General features: G+C 30.6%; 1 protein-coding gene across 2 annotated transcripts in view; it reads left to right on the top strand.

Annotated features, from left to right (window-relative positions):
* Positions 1 to 15,018, top strand: part of LOC143042382 (protocadherin-9-like) — an 82,430-nt gene that overhangs the window by 33,898 nt on the left and 33,514 nt on the right. The window contains exon 5 of one of the 2 annotated variants that reach the window (XM_076214662.1): positions 13,421 to 13,555. The exons of the other annotated variant lie outside the window; for it this stretch is intronic. The gene's annotated coding sequence lies outside the window, so the exon portion shown is untranslated. The remainder of the gene's footprint in view (positions 1 to 13,420; positions 13,556 to 15,018) is intronic. 2 annotated transcript variants of the gene reach the window in all.

The raw sequence follows: 15,018 nt of genomic DNA, 5'->3' as shown, positions 1-15,018 counted from the left end.
ACTAAAACAGGGGTGTGTTTTTTTTCACATGTCGCACCGTATCTCAAAAATGTTTCTTGATTATTGCTTAAAACTTTACACACTTCTTAGTTATATTAATCTTAATATCTGTATACTTTTTGGTGATGATTCAAAATTTCATTTTTGAGTTTTTGAGTATTTTATAAAAAAGGGGGAGGGTTTTTTTACATGTCGCGCCGTATCTCAAAAACGATTTTTGATTATTGCTTAAAACTTTACACACTTCTTTGTTATATTAATCTAAAGATCTGTATACTTTTTGGTGATGATTCAAAATTTCATTTTTGAGTTATTGAGTATTTTGTAAAAAAGGGGGAGGGGTTTTTTACATGTCGTGCTGTATCTCAAAAACGATTTATGATTATTGCTTAAAACTTTACACACTTCTTTGTTATATTAATCTAAAGTATTTTGTAAAAAAGGGGGAGGGTTTTTTTTACATGTCCCGCCGTGTCTCAAAAACAATAAATGTTTATTGCATAAAACTTCCACACAAGACGTCGGGCGTATCATGCGCTCATGGCGCAGCTGTTTATTGTTCCTGCAGTAACTTTCTTTTTAAATCTGAATATAAAATACATTTCATATTTTCCTGTCGTAATATATTTTTATAAAATAACTGTTTTCTGTCTTTTTATAGGATTATAAGCTACATAACCTATTAATTGCTTTAATATGCTATTCAGGTCAAATTTAATACACTTCATTTTATGATATTTGTTTGGTCAAAAAGCCTCCTTACTTACATTCATGATGATAATTGACTCAAGGGGGGCCAACATTTTTTTTTAATTGTTATCCCAATTTAGTATTTTTCTTTCTTTTTGTCTTTGAAATTTGCCCCACAGCAATGAGCTTTAAATGCTAATGTCAATATTGGTCTTTTGTCTCAGTTTATTGATCAGATAAATATTAGTAATAACTTGCTTCGACCATTTTAATTACGATATTTAATGTACTAGTTCATCGTGAAACTGTCAGATTAGGAAACTGCATTATTAAGGCTTGACTGCCTAAGTCCAGTGTTATTTATAGCTATTGTCTGCAAATGGCTAACTATGATCTGTTTATACACATCAGGGTACTTTTGAGAGTTGTAAATCAGGGTCAGGAAATTGTCAGGCCATTTTCCGTCTTTCTAAAAGTGCTTATAGCGCCATTAAACGACTGAAACATGAAATAGTTCAGACCTCAGGAAATTGATTGGAGATCTTTACATTTGTCAGATGGATAGAGTTTCAGTCTAAATATCTTTGAATTGAAAACATTTATGGTTGTTGTTTGTTTTTTATTGCCGGGGTGAAAGGCAGGGCACGTTCAGAGGAAGCTAATTTGGTTTATTCTTCCATATGGAACTGTTTAATGGTTCCTGCTTCTTAAGTGACACACAGATCAAATTCTATATGATGATTGAATGGCATATAGATTCTATTTATCATGCTTAGGTTTCTATTCAATAAGTATAGTTCACCTTAAGCTAGATGAAGTTATTTGAAATTTTGCAATATTGATTGAACTTGAGTTTTATTATGCAGTTTTTCCATTTTATTAAGGCTTATTTATCGCTCAATGACATTCTTAGACAGAAGGGAGACAGGAAGGAAGAATTGTTTTAGTCTGAAAATTCCAAATTTAGCAATTTTTTTGCAGTGTCATTATTGCACGATTGGCAATCATGCCGTTGCTCTAAAACAGACGTACAATTTTCTTGCTGTTTTATGCAAGTATACTTAAGTATTAAAAATACATACAAACCCTCTATAAATGTTTCATAAGGCCAAATAAAATCAGTGTTCCAGCTAGGCCGTTTTCAGAGGGCGCGGCGCCCGCCCTTTTCCCAGTGGCGCCCTGTGCCCTTTTTACAGTTTCCAGGGCGCCCTGCCTTTTTTGAAGATCGATTGCATATTAATTTGTGCGTATTGATATGATACGCTTATTACTAAATTTTACCTGGGGAAAAGTGTATGACTGTGTTTACGACCCCAAGCTGATCAATGGTTACAACTGGTGTCATAATCTGTTGTTATAGGTAATCCGTTTATCGGATGGGTCATTAATGATCATCAACATTAATTCATTCAAATAAAATCGGTCAGTCGGCAATTATCTTTGAAGAAATGTGCATACAACAACTTGGGCACAATTTGCGATGTTTACCGTAGTTTCATGGAGGAAACGTAATGACAGTAAGTTGGAAAACCATAATAAACTCGTTGAAGACATTGTTTTTCTTGTTTTCCGTAAAATAAACAGAAAATTCAGACGTATTTGTCATTGACTGCCTTCATTTTTGATACGAAAATAACAAAATCAGCCGCCATATTGTGATCATTTTACATCATATTTACGTACTGTTTATAATCCTCCAAAGAAGGAGCACACCCGAATAAAGAAAGATAACTCAATCTGATTTTTTTTCCTAGCATTGAGTAACCCATTTACATATTCTAAAATATGTCTACATGTATCTTGCTTAAGAATATATATGTTTAGGTATTTATTTCGAGTTATGGGAAAAGTTAAAGAGGGTCTTAGTAACAGTGTTGGTAGGGTGCCTTGGTCATCTTTTTCTGTATTCTTTATTTTTGATACAATTTTTCACTGTTGCTTTATATCCTAAAATTGTTGTTTTGTGCTGTATTGCCATTAAGCACAGCAGGGGTAGAAAGGTGAAACTGGTAAAATGTGGCAGACCACAGAAACAGTATAAAACAGGTCACCTTTCAAAACATACTGCTTATAAAGTTCAACTGTGCCAAGCAATGATAAAAAAACTTGTGTGACAAGCTGGTTGACAAGTTTTTCAGCCTTAAAAGTAGAAAGATAGAGTTCTATATGGGCTACTGATGTTGTTCTTGCATAACCTGTGATTCAATGAATAAACACAAATGTTTGATTAACATCTTTTATTAAAATATGCCCTTTTCATATTATCATATCGCGCGTTAAATGCCCCTTTTCAGGATTGGCACCCTGCCCTTTTGAAAACCTAGCTGGAACACTGAAAATAATATGTGTGTTTCCTGTTTCATCTTTGAAAAAAATAGGGTAGGTAGGTAGGGATTTTTTTTTATTTTACCATTTTTTTTTACATTGAGTCTATGGGAGAGAAATCCTGACTTTAACAGTGCTTATTGAAAAATGACCAAAAAAAACTTTAGGGTAGGCTATTTCTAAGCTTAAAATATAGGGTAGGTAGGGAAACAGGAAACACACATGCTTTTTTATTTGGCCTAAAATGGTTCTATTGCTTGGCATTAAGCTTAGAGGTACAATTGAAGGATCTCATTACATTCCGAAATCGATTAAAAAAAGCCGATAGGCTGCATTATTCATTGTCACATGCACAAAGCACGTCCTAACAAGCTGAAAATTTTCATTTACTAAAACTTGTAATAAATTATAAAGACTTGTCAGCAATGATTTGGATTTGTAAAAACACAGAAAATTTTATATTTAGTTTTATTGTCATCTTCTATTTGTTTTGTTTAAAAAAAAATCGTAGAATCCTTATCTGTTTTTGTCTCCCTTGAAACATCGCCTAAACAAATATAGATTTTTCTATGATCGTTTAGTCGAATTGGTCCACTTCAATAAATCAGTAATCTGAACATAAAACATTATTTACTATCGTAGATTAATTATGGCGTTCGTTCACGTGTATCACATCAGAACCTAATCCATCTCTGTCTTCAGTCACATCAAAAGGCTGCCGTTTTGAATCTCGATAAAAAAAAAATTATGACCTGCCATTTCCGTTTGTTAATGATAAAGATGTGTTAATTCCAGTGTGACTTTTTTACATTGTTTGATTAATTAAATAGATACAGCTGGCTAAAAAAAGAACTTGAAACATTCGCATTTAAAGATTATGCAAACTATTGATTTATAAATTGTCTGGAAGCTGACACTAGCTGCCAGAGTCAACCAAGGTCATAATAAATTATTTTATAAAAAAAAAAATTGAACATGAATTATTTTCTTTATTTTGAATAAATCATAGCATAGTAAATTCCACAGAAGTGCATGGTTTCGTCAACTCTGACTCATTCAATTATGTAATATAACCTTGTATTTTATTGTGGGATTTATTTTAATTCTTACCCTTTGACAAAAATCTGAAATGACAATTGTGATTAATGGTTGCTCTTAGAATTGCTGTTTCTATAATTGTAAAGTTTAGTTGTAAAGTCCAAATAAAAAACCCACAAAAGAGGAGAAGTAAAGTTTACATTGGTTTACTTTGGGAAAGTTTAGAAACCTACAGCCATATAATATTTAAGAATTGAATGCTGCTTTTTGTAAATTTATTGGGGTGTAAAAGCGTTGACCGAAGTACATTTTGTATGAAGCGCGGAAGCTGGAATCATGAAAACACGATTTTTATCAAGTTTTCATTTAATTTACCTGTGCACTTTATTGTGGGACCTCGTGTCATCATGAATGATAAATGTTATTGTCTAATACAATTGTTTCAGGAATAGCACGTGATGTGCAGTTAGCCAATCAGAATAACGTATTATAATGAAACATACATCTAATGTAATTATTGTATAATGCATATTACATATTATTCAAACAAGGAGTTTGCTTAGATAATGATAAATAAACTTTGATACTAATGAATAAAAAGCAAATGCATATATAGAGAATATTATGTTGTAAATATTTCTTGTTTTTTCGCTGAAGTTTATGTTTTCTTTCTTGGTATTCTAGTAAGAATTGTCAGCAATGATAAATCAAACTGACAGCTGCTTAAGTGGTGTTAACCACAAATAAACAATCCATTGTAAATTTCAAGGGTATAGGTTTAGCAAAATTGAAATTCACAGCCTTATTTGTATATAAAGCATTTTCTGAAATAGCAATAACTTATCTTGCAATTTAGTCTCTTCCTAAAAAAAATCACAATTATAAGTGCATGCAAAATTTCTGAATTTTTTGAAGGAAAATGTTTTTCACCAACTTTTAATGAGGGAAAATTCTAGACCTTTTCACAACAATTGAAAAAAAAACAGAACAAAGTTCTTCATTTCAAAGTTGACATATCATGAAATAGATAGTTAATTGAGATACAGTGTTCAGTTAATCCACGTGGAAGATGCAGTAAAAAAGTTGACAGCGATAAGTCAATGTATCTTGTGTATCATAAACCATCTATTCAAAAATGTTTGTGTTAGTTTGTGTAGAGACAAAGGAATGTTTCTTAAATTGACGATGAAAGATAATTAATTATTTGACATGCACTTTCTTACATTGTTATTAACGTGATTTGACATATTCATCTTGTCAGCTTTCATAGTTTTTATGGCGATTGAAAAAGCGTGACTTTAGGTTGCCATATGATCTTGTCAAACTGTTGTATGTTTCATGTTAGTAACAAGACGTTGTTCTTTTCAAGGGAAACATGTCAGGTGACAGCCAGAATGTCAATCTTGTTTGAGGAAGGTTGTCAATAAATTGTAAATTAAAAATGTTTATTACGTTATTTACATAACTTAAAATTATTCTGCAAGGTTGTTGTAGTGTTAGTGGGAGGACTTCCTGTTTGGCATGAAATAAATTTCCGTTTGTCGAATTTCGTTGCAGTAACATTAGCCGATGTTGAAACTTTTCTTCTTTTTTTTTCTTCAACTTAAATGCTAAAAAATTCAATTATGGTATCTTGATTCTATTTTAAAAAGCTAGTTGGGTGATATGAGTGTTGTTACATATTCCTCCCTTTACTTTGGATTGCTTTTAAATCACCTATAAAGTTATGAAATCTATTTTTGACACCCCCCATCTGAAGAAAAAAAACAAAAAACACTGGTACACATGTACTAGTAATTCAATACTAATGGTTCTGTAGTATAAGGTACAAAAAGCATTAAAGCTCAGAGTTTTAACCTGCCAGTATAGAAATTATACAGTCCTACATTCTACAAAAACATGTTATGGTCAGAAAAACAAAGGTCACATTTGGTCATCTGATACACAATTTCCCATAACTTTGTTTTTATTTCCCGTCTTTCCCCGGTTTGACTGGACACAAGTGGACAATAACACACTATAATTGTTAGTAATGTCAAAGAAAAACATCAGTTAACCCTGTCAGATATGTATGTCCTCGTGTCATAAAGTTATCAACAAAAACACAAGGTCTGTGTCATTTGTGAGTCACATTTATTGCCCTTTGATATGGCGCTTGTCTTTTGACTCTTCAGCTATTGTGATAGAGATGAATTTTTTGTAACAATTAGAATATGAATGGCCAAATTGCTCATTAAAAATTTTACATTTGGAATTTATAAGCCGATCTGTTGTTTCTTTGTTCATGTTGTTTGTGAGATAATATGATAAGGTTTTGTCATAAATTGAACTGCTTAGTGATAGTTTTCTCATTTGAATTGTTTTACTTTTTGTCATGTCCTGGACTTTTATAGCTGACTATACGGTGTATCCTTTTTATTGCTGAAGGCTGTAAGCTTACATGTATTGCGTTTGGACTCTTGGTAGATATAATTGTCTCCATGGAAATCATGAACCAAACCAATGATGTATAGCAAGCTAAAATAGGCCCTGACATGTAAAATTATAGATTAAAACAAGAAAACTAACAGCCTGATTTATTTCATTACAAATAACAAAAATATATGGCAGAAATGCAATCTGACTTCTTACTTGAGCAGGCAAATACAGAATGTGATGAGGTTAAACATGTTTGTGAGCCTTCAACTACCCCTAACCAAGGACAGTGGTGTTGTATGCATATAATTTAATTTTGATATTAGAATATGGAAACATAAAAAGGGGGGTTCATATACAATGATTAAGGGGAAATCAGCCAAACAAAGAATATAGAATCACTGCACCTACACTGGTCAACTGAGAATCTTCTTCACCACATAAATGATTGAGCTCCTTGCAATATTTTATAGGATGAAAGAAGGAGTGCTTTGAGATTCTTCTTGTCAAATTGAAATAAATTTTAAGAAGTCTACTCACAGTATGTGGTCATGATGACAGATTTCGAGGAGGAAACTTTATTCACAAAATTAAAAGACGAAAAAACTCAATTGGATTAATGTTTCTTTGATATTTTTGAAGATGTTCAAAAATAGCTCATGATAATACAATATTATGTACTCAACTAGACTTCCTTCGCAGATCTCGAGTGACACCTCACCTTGCGTACAGTGTAATCCCTTTATACTAATTAACTGTAAATAGGGTATTTAAGTATTGAATCTGCCTTCCCAATTGAAATTGTGAAAATGAATTAAGAGTAATTTTATTAAGAAATTATAAAAATTACCCGCAAGCCTGCTGGGAGTTACTCAGATCATTTCAATTTTAATTGAATTTGTCCTCATTTGAATTTACGAGGGTTACACTTTTGAAAAATATGAATTAGTTCTTTATATGTTAGAAATTGATAAAATATTACGTTACTTATAAAATATCTTTTTAGAAATGTATACTATTAAAAATGTATCTGTTCAATATGGACTTAAATCCATGCCATAGAAATTTGATGAAAATGTTGAAATTGATTATTTAAAGACATGTTGCTTACGTTAGTTTCATCTAAATCGGAATCAATTTCGTCACCAAACTTTTGAAGTAAAGCTACACTAGATAACCTTATGTTAATGTGAAAATTGAAAAGAATTCACTTCTTTTTATAATAAGTGAAATATTGATTGAGAAGGCAATAAAAGCATTTTCATTAAAAAAAATTGTTACAACATTTTTAGCTACTTCATGTACTTGGACATGATGTTTATTGGAAGTGTTGTACAAGCTCCGTGTTTAGATGAAGATTTTATTCATATTAGGATGTAAAGTCCTTTTGTTTTATTAACAGGAAAGCCTCTTGGCAAGTGAGATAATGAGGCATACTTAAACTAGCTTAAGGATCACAATCTCTGTTTAGCTTATAAAAGCAAAATGAGGATATATTGTTAAGGTGGTACCCAACACTTTCACTAAAATTAATTTGGCTCGTTTAATTTTCATAAAATTTTGTCAAAGTATTTACTTTGCCCTTTTACAAAAATATAAAAATTTCAAAAATTTTAAACTAACCGTTTTGTCAGAAAAATTACACTGGTTATATAACAGTTTGACAAACACCAATTTTGATCATTGAGAAGCTTAATATTCCCTTTACAACACAACGTAATTAAAACGTTAAGCTGACTTTACAGAGTTATCTCCCTGTAGTGTTAGGTACCACCTTAACTACTCTTTGTTTCATAGGATATATTAAGTTTAATTGATTTAATATAATGAAAGTCTTTGTCTTTTTGAGACTTTGACATGTATTCCTTCTCAATTTCGTTGTTTTCATAGCAAACCCATATGTACTGACACAGTGTTAAACCTGTATCAGTTCAAAGTTGCTTTGAATATACAAGTTAAGTTTTTTTTTATCAAAAAAGAGGGAGTTTACATGAATGAAATGTAGAGTTGCACTTGTAAGAAAGCTGTGATTCAAGATTTCCTGTGACATATTTTCACAAGTTCAAGGATACTTCCATATTTACTTATTCATGTAAATTTCAGTTGTAGATTATCAAGATGAAATGGACATTTATAACATTAATCAGTTTCAAAATAAATTTTACTGGACTTAAATTATGAGTCATTAATTCTCTAATGGAAATTTTATTTTATTTCTTAAAATGTAACATTAGATTATAAAGATTAAATTCTCGACATATTTAATATATATTTAGTATGATTTAATATAGAGACATAAATTTATCCCTCTTAAAGTGGTCAGTTTGACTGTTTACTTTAGCCTTAAGAAATCAACTGCTGAAATTTGAAACTTTACGAAAATTGAATTTTTCCAAAACATCTATTAATAGATGAATTTACAAAGGGTCATAACTCATGCTTACAGCATTGTTATGGTATGATAAAACGATAGTCTTGTCACAGGAATCAAAGTCACCTTAAAATTAATGTAATAAAACAGAATTTCAACTTTTAAGAAAATATAGATGAGCCCTTTACGACAAGCAGTAGATCACTTAAATTCAATTTAAAAGCATTTGTTTTGCTTGATTTAGGATGATTATGTTGAAGGGATATTGTGAAATAATTACATGATTTTGGCTGTTTATCAGATTAAAATTTAGATTTTTACAGAGAATAAGAAATGTTAAGGGTTAAAAGTTTAGGGAGGCACTGGGGTTGTCAACCTCATTTACTATATTTTAAAATGATGTGGTGTGATCGTAAATTCAACAACTCTCCACAAGAGACCAAAAGATACAAAATTTTTAGCAGTTATATGTCACTGTATGGAGTTCAACAATGAGCAAAGCTCAGAACAATTTTTCCAGCCTCCTTTTTTACTGTATATTGTTCATGTTGTTTAACAGTACAAACTCATATAAACAGATGCACATTATTTACGATTTAAATTTTTTATTTATACGGTATAGATACAAGCTCATTATAATGTATTGAGGTCATACAGTATTTAATTCCATTAATTATCATTACAAAAGGAGTTAAATTAAAATCTGCCATGGAGCTGTTAACACTCGAATGTTATCTGATGGTATTACACCGATAACTCTGGATTCATGTAAATGATACGGGATGTTTTGTCATAAATCCTTAAAGACTTCTCATAATTCACGGAACTGCCATGATTCAAAATGATAAATTCAATTTTCAGGACAGAATTTGATTTTTATTTTCTCATTAATTTTACGGCAGAAATTTAAGACTCAGATTGAATCTAAACGACAATTTATTTTTATCAACGAAAGTTTTTAACTAGAAATCATATTTAACCGATTTTATCAGCTTTGACCGTAAATAATGATTTTGTAAAGATGGTTAATGGTGATTGTGACTGGCCATTTAATGTACTGTTGGTCAGCTCATAGACTTTCATTATGTTAATTTTCCATCTTTTTGTCCATAAATTACCTTGTTATTTTCTTAATTTTTCCGCCATTATAGTATCATAATGTTTCATTAGATTTGAATTGGAAGACCGGTCATAAATCATGACTATGTCAACACGATTGGTGCCAGATACAAGAGTAGAAGGTTATATTAATAGGGTGGTTCGTTATTAAAGATGAACGCTGAGATAGCATTGTACTATGTACAGGTCTGGTATATTGAAATATAAGACGTGTTTTAAGTTCATGGAGTTTTATACTTTCATTAATATGAATAAGCGCTTAGGAATAACAGATTGAAAGCAGCTTTATAGGCTTCGGTTTAAGGTGGTACCCAACACTTTCACTAAAATTAATTTGGCTCGTTTAATTTTCATAAAATTTGGACAAAGTATATATTTTGACCCTTTGACAAAAATATAAAAATTTCAAAAGCTTTGAACCACCCATTTTATCAGAAAAACTACACTGGTTATATAGCAGTTTGACAAACACTAATTTTGATCATTGAGAAGCTTTATATTGCCTTCACAACGCAACGTAATTAAAACGTTTAGCTGATGTTACAGAGTTATCTCCCTGTAGTGTTAGGTACCACCTTAATATGATAGAAATAGATTGTTGCAAAACTAAAGGTTTTATTTCGTAATATGAATATTATTGCATATTACACAATTAGATTTTCTTAATGCCCCATGAATCAGCAGATTAGATAAAAAGTAATTTGCATAATTAAATTGGGAACAAATTACACGCCATAATAAAAGAATATAAAGTTTTAATTAAAAATTGACTCTGGTTAAATGTGGACTAGATTTAATGTATGTTGTTAATAAGAAGGCCAAGAAAATATATTTGTTTCTTCACAGAGGATCTATCTTCCTCTACCTAAACTGATTAAGTGTCTAAATCTAAGCTCATAATTAATTTTTTGTGGGCTTTTTTTATGCCCCCAACTGTAGGTGAAGGCGTCATGATAAGTGTTTCCCTTCTACCTTTCGTCTTTTCATCTTTCTGTCAGTGAGTCGGCCCCATTTTCAAAGCTTGAGAGTCAGCATTGGTGTCCTCTGACTAATTCCTCCTTTATTTACAAGAACTATTAAAGTCGAGCATTTTTCTTGTAGTTGATGAATAAAATTTTATTTGGCTACCTACTATCCTTATTTTTGTTGGAAATAAAATCTTAAACAAGCATTTTTTTCTTATCCTTATATTAAGAATTTACCAGCCATATCTAATTCTATGGCATGTATAGTAAGCCTATTGTTAAAATGATGATGATATGTTTTCATGATTTTAGACTTGACTGCTTGAACAAGTTTATGTATCTTTTTTTATAAATAATTCTATTCTTGATATGCGAAAAATTATAATGGGAAGAAGAAGAAAAAACATTAGCTATAAAATGACTAATTGTTAATAAAAGTCTTTATTGTATATTGATTTGACTTAATTTGAATATATTTCGTATACTAATTCAATCATAAAGGGTTTTATTTCCCGAAGTTGGTCATATCAGTTTATATTTAAATATCCTGAAACAACAGATTTGGATTCAAGTTTTGTTTTTGTGTCGTTAAATAGCTTACGTTGATGTTTTCAAAAGATTTTACCGATTGTTCTCACAGATAACTTAGAAATGATGGAAAATGATACATTATGACTAAATGAAATTGATATCTACGGACAATTCTTCTCCTGACCTTACAAGGTCATATGGACTAAATAGGCAAATTAAATGTAAATAAAAAACAATTTTGATGATGTTATGGCGAACATTTATGCTTGTCATTTGAACAGTGATATATTTATTGTCTTATATAAAACTTATTTGTATAAATAGTGTATTATCCTCAAGATTTTATAACTTGGGATTAACCTCTTCTGATTATTGTTTGTTCCTGTTTTGGCATTTAATTGCCGAATTTGATATTTTTGAGAGGCTAGTGGAAAAGGATTAACTGTCGTGAATTTGAAATGGATATTTTGTTTTTCGAAAAATTTCATTTTTATGAGATTAAAATTGTTTTTGACTCTGTTTTCTTTAAGTACTGGTATACAATATTACAAAAGATAAACTGTCTAATACCCTCAGAATTGTTTTTGTAGATTTTTCTTGTTCATCAAAAGAAAAACAAATATGTTACACATCGACAACCACTGAATTACAGGCTCCTGACTTGGGACAGCCACATACATACATAATGTGGCAGGGTTAAACATGTTAGTGGGATCCCAACCCTCCCCTAACCTGGGACAGTGGTGTAACAGTACAACATTTTAAAGAACAAACTATGAAAACCAAAATCAGTTGAAAAAGGCTTAACTTTAGATGACTGCTTAATAATCTTTCTAAAACTATTCTTTAAAAATATAAGCATATTGAAATTGAGATCCATTAAATCTAAATTTGAACTTTTCAACCAGAATTACTATTTGTTTGAAATTTTATAAATTATGAAAGCTGTCTGTAATCATGTGCTATGTACAAATGTTCTTGATTATGCTTTGAAATATATTCTATTGGACATTAAACAATTAACAATCAATCCTAACAAAAGACAATTATTGTTTGAGGCCATCTGAACTGAAACAATACTAAACAAATCAGAAACCTGTGCAAATTGAACTCTAGTTCTGGGAAAGACAGATAAAATATTTAATCTGTGTATAATGAACGTTCACTTGTCTATTTTGAACATTTAATTCTGAAGGGTTGTGGTTTAGACAATTTCCACTACACCATCAAAAAGATGTACCATAACAGCATCATCTTCATATATGATGATCTGATTAACGTTATTCTGTAGAAAGTAAAAAGTTCACTTAGTGACCGCTAGAACTGTACTGTATTTTCTTAACAAGTGAACAAAGATGCTTTTATTTAATTACGGAAACCACCAAAGATTGATCAATGGACACCACATACTAATAGGGTGTAATGCGATACCGTTATCTCATCAGATAATATTCAAAATGCAGGCCCAAGTTAAAATTAACTGTAGAAATAACCACATTATGTATTGTGGTCGTGAAATACGATAAGACTTAAAGACAAGAGGGTTATCAGAGTGTTTTTAAAAGTCCTGCACCAGAAAAAGGTCTCTCTTGTTACGGGCTGATATCTAATCTTCGATCCGTCAATGAATATGTATCTGGTCTTTGTGCCCATGCCATAAATTACGTTAAATTTCAACACATCTCCGTTGAATTAATTTGATGTTAAATCATCGGTAGTTCCTCGTTTATCATCACAATGCATTTGGTACACACAGGTGTATAGCGTTTTACAAGGTACAGCTTTTTTATGGTGCATTATAAATTGGATTTTACTTATTTTGTGAAGTTCGGTAATTTGATACGTGAAAAAAGTTACAAGGTTTTGCTTTTGAGCTGGTTCATCTCTGTCATAATGTTAGATTCAATTCGTATCAGTTTACCGCTGAATTAATTTCGTATTTTATGGCGTATTATATACTTAATAGGAGACTGAAATTTGACATTGAAGAAAATTAGCATTTATACTCCAAAGTCGTTCATCACCTGCAAAAGAAAGTTGAGATAGATGAACCAGAAGCATTAGAACATGTAGATCTTCGGATCGTCTTAAAAAAATCACTGTAAGTTACTTGATTGTTTACTTGGACGTTGAAAATTTATGATACATAATTATTTTTTATGCAAGAAGTCATGACAGTTTTTTTTTTAAGACTTGACAGTTGATCAAAAGCACAAATGCGCCTATAAATTTCAAGACAGCTATGCTTAAATATAAAAAATGGTATGCTTTGAAAAATTTTATATAATGGAACATATAGCACTAGATTGTGTAAAAGTTATTGCAAGGGGAGATAATACTGTAATTTGTGTATTAAAATTGTTTATAGGATGTCACATGTTTACTTTCATGATGTAACAGTGGATTTTGTAATACCACAACAACATATTTATACTGTCAATGCATGAATACAAAATTTTTAGCTATAGTTTGGTGGGCTTATATTATGTCGATCATTAGCTGTAGAAAACTTATTCAATAGAGAGAATTTAAAATCGTACCATAAGTTCTATTCTCGTAAGAAATCCAGAGCATTGTGAAAAAAATCAGATTTAATTGAACCTAATTGCTAAATAGTCCGGTTGTCAAAATTTAGGAAGACATAAATTCAATTGATTTTCAATTATTGTCAAATTTTTCCATCAAGCTCATTATCTTTTACACATTTACTTAATGTTCTTTTAATCCAAGCATCCCGTCTTTTATGAAAAATAATAAATTAGCTTATTTTTACCACAATTTTAGGCTTATCTTTTAACATTAAAAGTTTCACTCAACGCTAAAAATGGCTCTATTTTTGATAATTAGATATTAAAAGTGTGATTTAACTTTTGGACAAGTGACAGCTTATTCAAAAAGCCATCAGGGAGACCATATTCAGTTATTTGAGATAAGATCTGGGTTTTTTTTTAAACTGCTCTGGTATTAATCTATTCAAATCAAACATTAATTTCTGGCGTCACTTTCCGTTTACGTAATTTAACCAAACAAAATGATACGAAATCTAAATAAAAATTCATCAATACTGTCGAGGGCATTGTGGTACATAGAGGTATTATTTCCCAGCCCGATATTGTTTTCTTGTATTGAGAATAGATCATTTAATTGGAAAATTATCTTTTTATATGCATCTAGTCATATTTGACAGATAATTTTTCTGCCATAAATATGATATTGAATGATACGGAAAAATGATTTATTAAAGATATTATATTTCGAAATGAAAAGTCATTGTGCTTTGTGCCTTAGTACAAAGCTTCATTTTATGGACCATGATATGATATGTATTTTAATCCTTTAAAAGCTCTTCATTTTGAAATGTTAATATTTACCAAATTTTAAAATAGTAAAAGAGCTTTCAAATCCATAAACGAATGGAGATCATTTTAGCAGAATGATGAAGATTTTGAATTGTCTCCCTTGTTCATTTGCTATTTCATATTTCCAGACTGGATCTGAAGATAAAGTCCATTAAAACATGTTAAAGAGTATTTAATAGAATGAGACAGCTACTGGACAAAACTA

Source organism: Mytilus galloprovincialis, chromosome 8, assembly GCF_965363235.1.
Source record: "Mytilus galloprovincialis chromosome 8, xbMytGall1.hap1.1, whole genome shotgun sequence".
NCBI lineage: Eukaryota > Metazoa > Mollusca > Bivalvia > Mytilida > Mytilidae > Mytilus > Mytilus galloprovincialis.
The sequence above is the reverse complement of the archived record's forward strand: the minus strand, read 5'-3'. Positions and strand labels throughout refer to the sequence as shown.